This window comes from Melozone crissalis, unplaced genomic scaffold (assembly GCF_028551555.1).
Source record: "Melozone crissalis strain CALT ecotype California unplaced genomic scaffold, PUWL_Pcris_2 ptg000014l_1, whole genome shotgun sequence".
In the NCBI taxonomy this organism is placed as follows: domain Eukaryota; kingdom Metazoa; phylum Chordata; class Aves; order Passeriformes; family Passerellidae; genus Melozone; species Melozone crissalis.
The window spans coordinates 15,589,129-15,597,842 of record NW_026535792.1 but is presented as its reverse complement, the minus strand read 5'-3'; positions in this window follow the sequence as shown (position 1 = coordinate 15,597,842).

Sequence of the window (8,714 nt, the reverse complement as noted above, 5' to 3'; positions counted from 1 at the left end):
AGAAACCCCACAAATACATGTAATGTATTAATGGCCTAAGCCATTCTCTGCCACATCTGAAATGACCTCTGTGCCCAGTTCAGCTGGCACACCTTTCACATGGAGTCCCCAACCTTGGAAAAGGGTAGGCAAGAAACAGGTGAAGCATTTGACCAGTAATATTGTATGATCTTGATGAGGGAAGCAGTCTGTGCAGTCAGCTCCAAAATGTCATTCCTGTGGATGCTGTGACACTAATGACATGTGACAAGAAGAGTAGGCAAGCCACCATGTTAAATACAAACAGACTCACAATAGCCATGAAAAGTGAGATGGGAGCAGGAAGGAGAAATGATAGACTGAAAAGACAGACTGACAGTTGACTACCTATGTGAGATTCTAATTGAAGTTGTACCCAATGTATCCCTTCTGAGGCAAGAACTAAAAGCCCTCAGTACCTTGCAGGATCTGTAAAACTTGATTTTTAATTTTTTTTAAATTTTTGGGCACAGATTTTAGCTCTTCAGAAAAAAAACACCAGTAAACTGGAAAAAAAGATCTACAGAACGGTGTCCTGATTCTAAATGCAATGTAAATAGTGTGTAAGGCCAGCTAGAGCTCATATAGCACTAATTAAGTGCATGACAATCCTGACTATTATATCCAGAAGCCTGTTTATTCCTGCTTGTCACAGCCCAGCAGCAGCACATCAGCAACCCTCGTTTCAGAATAAATGAAAACCTTTCATTTCCTGGCCTTGGGCACTGACAACAATAAAAAAAGAAGGTCATTTACTCATGATACCACTGCTTGTTTTGGAGTAGCTGTGCCAGACTGTCTCTGTGATCTCTGGACACCATGTAATGTTGTAGTGGATGAGAATCTGAGGAGAACACCATGTGCATGTGTAGAAAGATGATGGCAGTATTAGAAACATTTACTTCACAAAGCCCTCAGGCATACAAACCAACACATTGAAATAGTTTTTAAGTTCTTGGCATCTCCCCCAGGCTAATTGTTTCACTTGTGGGACAAAAAGAAATAACTGATATTTGGAATCTTATCAGAAGATTATGAAGAAAAATCACATCCCTTTGTCTGCAACTTAAAAGAATCTGTAGGAATCAAATGCTTTATTACTGCCTGAGTATTCTGCTTGCATAAAGCTGATGCAATTTAGAGGTGCCACAAACTAAGAAAACAAATCATACCTGCCTGTGATTTTCTTGCAAATTCCTGTAAATGTAGAGAAGCAGAGAGAGCATTATTCTGATATTCTTTACAACTCATTTACTCTGTGAACTGTTGGCTCCAGTAAATTCTGGTGCTTTGCTCAAATCCTCTCTGGAGGCAGCTCAGCCCTGTAGAGTTAGTTCAGTTTGGAGATGGGAGGGAAAATCTCAGCCAGGACTATGCATGTTCACTGTGGTCACCCATGAGCATGCAGGAGCAGTGTCACAGCATTCAGGTGTTCCACATCCCCTTTTATATCTTTACCAAATAAACAGTACAGAGAAAAGCATTAAAAAAAATAAGAGAAGTAGTAATAAAACCACAGACTTGGAGGAGGACTCCCTGCTGCACCCACTTCAGTTTTAAACTCATTGCTTTAAATTGATTTGGTTTTCTGCCAGCTATATCTCACTAGGGTGCCTATTTTCAGCAATAGCATGAAAGCAAGCTCACACTTTTAAGTGAGATATCAGAGTTGGATTTAGTAAGGAAAAAACCATGGAAATTAAAATTTAAAACTCCTTGTTATATCCCCATCTTCACATGAAAGCACAATGTCAGAATAAGCCTCTGGGTCAGGCAAAAATAAGAAATAAAAATGAGACTACTGCACTTCACACTTGTAGAGGAACCCCTGTGGCATAAAGCTCTGCATGAAGAATGTGGCAGAAACGCAGACTTTCCCTGCAGATGCTAATATGATCTGCTGCTCTAGGAAATCATTATTCCTCTACTTGGATCAGTTCTATGAAGATGAACTCATACCAGAATGGATGGCACTGTACTGATATCTGAGAACTTCATCTGACAAAACCCCAAATTTATGTCTTTCACATAGATACACTTTTGTAAACAGCACCTCCTCACCATTTCTCCCTAACACACAGAACAGTGCACAACAGAATAATAAAACTTTATCTATGAGACTGATTGATATCAGTCCCTCACTGGAGATATTAAAAATCCATCTGAATGCAATCCTGTACAATATTCTCTAGGATGACCCTGCCTGAGCAGGGAAGTTGGGGCAGACCCACTGTAATGCTTTCCAGCCTTACCTATTCTGTGAACTGGTGACTTCACTGCTACACAAGCTTTTAGGAAAAGGCACTGTTTTATCTGGAACATCATGAAAATTCAGTTATTTGCTAGCACTTCCATTAAATGCATGTCACATTCATACACAAAGAATATTTTCCAAAAAGCTTAGAAAGGCACATTGATTTGAATACACTCCTAAAGCAATTGAAAATGGGGGAATCTGCTCCTAGGGAAAGATAAGGAAAAGCAGGAAACTACTTATTTATACCACTTTCAGAGTTTTAGACATACTTTTTTACATCAGAGTCTACATAAAACATGTTTTTCACCCTACAACATTTTAAAAATAAACTATATTAATCTCCAAGTTTTTAGTTATTATCCACTCCAAAGCAGTCAAGTGCTAACTTTCTGATAAAGCATAACAGAGAAAGACCTCTTTGGAAAGACACACTAGACAAACAGACAAACAAAACAGAGAAGTACTATTCTTCATCATGGCAATGAATCTCAGCTGCTATTCTAGGAGACTCTAAATCTGGGACTTGAAAGGAGCTGTTTTGTTTACTAAAACTGTTAAATCAAATAATCTCTCTGTGACTGCATGTTTCTCTGTGACCACAAGAGATATTTCTAGTTTATTTAATGATATTTAATTAAGTCTCCATTAATGCTTATTCTAAAACAGTTTCATCATTACCCAGAATGATTGCTATTAACTGCAAAGAGGGTAGCCCTGGGCACTGAAAGATCAAAGAGTAATAAATCATCTTATTGGTTGAGGAAAGCACTCTTAAATCTGTCTATAACTATCTCTGAAAACTTTCTAAACTTGCTAATGGTGCAGTATTATAGTTCTGATGGCATTTGAGTTTATTTAATTATGCTAATTATTCACAGTTTTCTTAGCCTGGTTGTTACAAACCATGAGCTGATGGATGTTACAATGGTTGGGGCATTCATGCACAGGCATCTATTTACTTCATTTCTAATGCATGCTAACATGCTGATACATCTGTTCTTGTTACTTGACTGTTTCAAAGGATACTGAGTTTGACACGGATCCAATTATTTAATCTGGAGATTATTTATTATATAATAGTAATAATTCAGAGCAGATCTTCCTACCTGACAGACTGAGGCTGGGCTGTCTGCAATCTCTCAAGTGTGCCCTGTGAAACCAAAGAGGCTGCTTCAGGAGTAATGTACTCTTGCATGTGAAAAGAGAAGCAGACTCCAGCCCATTGTTGCAGGATTATTGCAGAACCCATTGTACTGAGTGCCAGATGATGAAAGGGCCAGTGTTTGTAGCCAGGAACAGTCTTGAGAGTGAAGACAAGTAGCTTATGCTTAGCAGGATACAGTTACAAAAACAAGTGAGTCTGTGCAGATGAGTCAGAACTGTGATAGGAGAATTGTGGATAGAACAATCCAAATCATCAAGAAAAAGAAAAGAATATTACAGCAGCAAAGACTCAAGTCCCAGGATGGAAGTTTAGCCCTGTGGCTCTCATTATCATAGAGATGTTATGGAGAAAATCTCTGAAGGCTTTAGAGAAAGGCAGACAAAAACACAGGAAAGAGGCAAGTCAAAAATGAAGTCTAAGTCTAGAAACAGACCTGAGAAATTCACTGAATTATTGTGTTTTCCTCAGTGACTGGGAAAAACATAGGGAAGATAATGAGTTCTTTTTGGCTAGCTTGGACTTCAGCTGGTTGTGAGGCCTTAATGAAAAAAGGCAGGAACAAGTACAGTGATTCCAACTGAAATTATAGGGGGAAATTACATTACTCAGAGACATGTAAGAGAAGAGATTTATTTGAACAAATATGTTATTAATTTTGCACTAATTTCACAAGGTCACTTCTACCTACAAACACAACTGAACAGCTAGAGCTCCACACAGGATGTATTTCCCTTGAAATAGAGGGGATTCAGAAACATCAAGAGCACACTGACCTTTACAAAGATCTTCAGAAGAAATCTACAGTCACCTACTAGAGTGGGGTCCTTGGATTCATTCTGAATCCTCAAGTCTGTTCTTCCTTTTTCAGGTATATGCTTAGAGTTCTTTTTTCTGCAATGCTTATTGTCTTGTGGTGGAGACTTTATTTACACTCCTCATGAATCCTTTATCACATACAGCCTCACACAGGATACAAAGGGATGCCAGTTCCACATTTCTGGACCTCTCATATCAATGTTTTTCATTATAACAATTTTTCAAGAGAGTATCAGTACTATTTACTATAAACCACAAGCACTATGCCTATGGCAATAATTTTTCTGACTATGTGTGTTTGCCTTGAATGCACTGCAATGACAGGATAAAACACTTGTGATCAGAATTCAGTACACAGATAATGTTTCAGAACACAGGACATGGAGATTGGTTTCATCAGAGATGAAAACAAAACATAGCCACTCTAAAAAGGAAAGGTTATAGCTATTCATGTGAGGAGTTTGGCATGATATAAAAAAAAATTTGTTGTCTTGATTGGATTGCATTAGGGCAGGATCCTCTAGGAAACACAGGGATTTTTCATCTTTTGTAAGTAATTACCTGAAAGAGTAGAGTAGGATGAAAGAAACTCTGGAAAAGGGGTAAACACATTTCCCAGCCACCATGTATGCAGCACCATCAGTGCATGGAGAGCAAGAAGCAGCAATATCATGTAGCAGAGAGCACTCCTCTGCCTTTCCCTCCAACCTTCCCCTTCACCAATAAATGTGGTAAAGTTTGGCTCCCTGGAGCCCAGTACCTGCCCATACTGCCCAGTTGGTCTCCTCTTGCCTCAGCAAAGAGGTTTACATGGCTTGCACCAGCTGGATTTCACCACAGAGAAGCAGGTAAAGAAAGAAGAAGTAGACAGGGACTGTTTCCTTTCTTCTTGCCCAATGTAGCAGTCTGAAAAAGTTCAGGATGGTCTTTTCCACAGTAACTTGCTGTGAATCTCAGGTATCCCCGCTCATTTCCCCTTTGCTTATGCACTGCCTCCCAGATCTCTTTGCCAATCAAAACACAGTCCAATTCAGTTTTCAGCAGTTTGCTGAAAACTCAAGTCAATGAAGAGCCTGGAAGGACTCGAGTCTCTGTTTTCCAATAGATTAAATTCCTTCAGGGGCAGAGCCTTCCTTTGCTGCCTCACACCTCCCTCCTGAAACCACTGAAACATTTGGGGAACTGTCACATTGGATATTGTTACCATGCTCTAATGCAAGGAGACTGCAAAGTGACCTGATTCATACAAAAAGAAAAAACCCAACAGACTAGCAATAACAAAATGAATTTGTGCAGACAGCAATGCAGAGATGGCAAGGCAAAGGGGATTGTGTTTACTTAGCAAGCTGATATTTTCTTGAAGGAGCGAGACAATGTAAATCCTCAATGGCAAGCTCACTGCTGAAAACTGGATTTGCCTATCTGCATTTGGCACAAATCTAGCTCTCAAATTCAAGATGGTTATTACTCAAGGCAATCAAAAACACCTTTGCTTTTGTTCAGTCTCTCTAGGGTAAAACTGTCCACTGAGACCATGACATACAGTCTGCATGTCTTTAAATCAGCACCTTATCAGCAGTTACTTTAATATATTTTTATTACCACATGCAATAAACCCAAGAACCTCCCATCTCTGGAAAAGAGGCTGCTCTTGCTGTGATTTGCTCACAAGAGGTGAATACACAATGCAGCATCACTGGCCAACAGCTGCCATGGCACTGGGGACAAACAGCCAGCCAGGTTTACCGCCCTGCCACTCAAGAGGATGAGCAGACTTTGCCTATGCAGAGCTTGGGGCTCCAAAGGGTGTCAGAGTCCAGCTCACATTGCTGAGTGTCCTTTAGCTCTCCCAGATGAAGCCTCTTCCTGAGCCTTGCTTGGTTTCTCAGAAAACAAAACCTGGCACAGGAAGAAGTATATGGAAACAAGACACAACTGGTCCTTCATACTAACACTAGAAATCTGTAATTTGTTTTTTCTTCACATTGTAAATTATTCCAATTCTAAACATGTGCTGGAAAAGCTGCTTTTCAAAATCTAAAACTGCTGCAGAGGATCATGTGCCAATATTTAGACCACCAGCTGTGAAGCTGTATTTTCCATTTTCTCTTCTGATGTTTGATAGAGCACCTTTTATATTGAAAAATGACTCTTCTCAGAGAGGGCCCCATAGCACACACATCTTTTATCAAAATGTATGGAGACTCTACTAGGAGTAATCCCCTCTCAGGAACTGACAAATCTGACCTAGGCAAAACATCAGTCTAAAATATCTCCCTAAAACAAATTCTTCATGAATTGTGCAACAACCTTCACTGAGACAAGCTTCACTGAGGAGAGGGGAGAAGGCTTTTATTATCTTCATCTCCAGTAATTAAGACTGAGAACCAGCAAAATACTTAAACATCATGATTCCAAATATTTGTATTTCAATGCTAAAACACTTAGTGTATGGTTAAATACTGTGCTGGATCAGGTCTGGAGCACATTTGTGTGTACCCAGTTCAGCAGTGCAAAAGAGCCAGACAAACCCCTCCACTTTCTGAGCACTCTTGTAAAGTCCCTGTTTATAATGTCAGTCCAGAGAGGACCACTGCTGTCCCTTGTCTGGGCCAAAACTCTATTTCTCTGCTTTCTAGCACTGTGTTTGTGCTGCCTGTTTGCCCTACACTAGCCAATGCTATGCTGGCCAACACTCACGTATTTTTGCTACCACCTTTCTCGGTGTTCAAACCCCTATGATAGAGCTTTTGCTGCCAGTTAGGGGCTTGTAGAAGTCCCACACACCCCTGCTGTGATCATTGCATGTCACAGGAACATCCAGTTGTGGCACTCAAATTCAAAATATCCCAGTAATTCCTATGATGACTGTAGGACTTCAAACAATAACCTGCTAAATCTCTGCCTTTAAACAACACGCTAACTGAGACTAATAAATGAGAGCTACTGACTGCACTCTATGGAATCTGGTGGTGCCTAAAAGATCACTCCCTTCCTGACCTCAGAACTGTAGGGGTCAGTGTGTAATTGTTTTCATGCAGGATCAGCTCTGGCCTAGGTGTCATTACTGAGATGTGCATGACTTCCCTCCATTAGCAGCACCAAGAGCTGCAGCTAAGTGGGTCACAGATGCTAACAGAGCTCAGTGCAGCTGCTTAAATTCATTGTTCTCTTTCAGCTGAGCATGGAAAGCACTGACTCCTGTGCACCGAAAAAGCCACTTCACTAGCACTTGTCAAATGTCCTATGATGAACACATTTAGGGGTTCCTCACTCTCAGTACCTCTGAGTCTACCCTCAAGGGCCAAGACACCACTGGGAAAAGTGCACTCTCAGTATTTTCAGTGCATCAACCTCTGCAAGCAAGCCTTTCCTCAGCAGTTTCCCAACATGGTTTTTGAGAATTTGCAACCTCAGTTTCAAAGGGACACTTGCATTTTAGACAGCATTTCCAAACCACTAAACCTGAAAAATCAAAAAGCACAGGGTTCAAGTGCCACTTCATAAATTAACTCAGATATTAGAAGTGTAAAAGGGAAGGTTTTCTTGCCCCAGAAAACACAAAGAACTGAAGATTTCCTGGTATCATAGCATCCAAATTTCAGAACAATGTTATGTGATCTCAGCAACAATCCTCCAGTCACACAATTGATCTGAAGTTCACAGAAATCAGGAATTTTTTTCCTCTCTTTTTGTTTTTTTGGTTCTATGTCTGACTTAGAAAGCCTGAAGCCCAGAAGACAATTACCTTACATACAAAATCTCTTATTTCCTCATGCCGTGTTTCTGCTAATGTCAGTAACGCATCACTAAACATAGGTGGACCAAAGCAGTCAAACAATCACGTCATTACATGTCTGAATTTTTTTTTTCATTATATGAAACACCCATCACTGATACAATGTCAAATGTGAATGAAGTACTTATGATGGGAACTCACAAAAGCGTCTAGTGTTTTTATATGAGGTATTTACAGAACTGATTCAGTGGAGATTTGAACATGTGTTCAGGACCCAGTGAAATCCACAAGACATGAACACATGGTCTTGCTGTGCAGGAGCAGAATGTTGAATCACCACTGTAAAATGGGCTCTCACAGCCAGCAACAACACAGTGATTTAACCAATTGGTATGGTTTGAGTCAAGCATCTCATCCAGAGGTAGCTGAACATAATCACAATGCTTTATGATGTGCCATACTTAGCCCTTCTCCCTCTGACTTCCATGGAGCCAGAGCTTGCAGAGCACTGCCATTTATCCTGCAGCACAACTCCTCTGTGTAAGGTTAACACTGTCAGTTTGATTCACAGGGGTTTGTGAGCCAGGCAAGCAAACTGAAGAAGAAAAAGCCTCTCTCACAAGGAGACAAGGACACGAAAGAGGTTGCCCAGCAAAGTCATCAAAGCAAACAGCATGAATGAGACAGTGTTGATGAAGACAGAAGTGGCATTGAAGGCT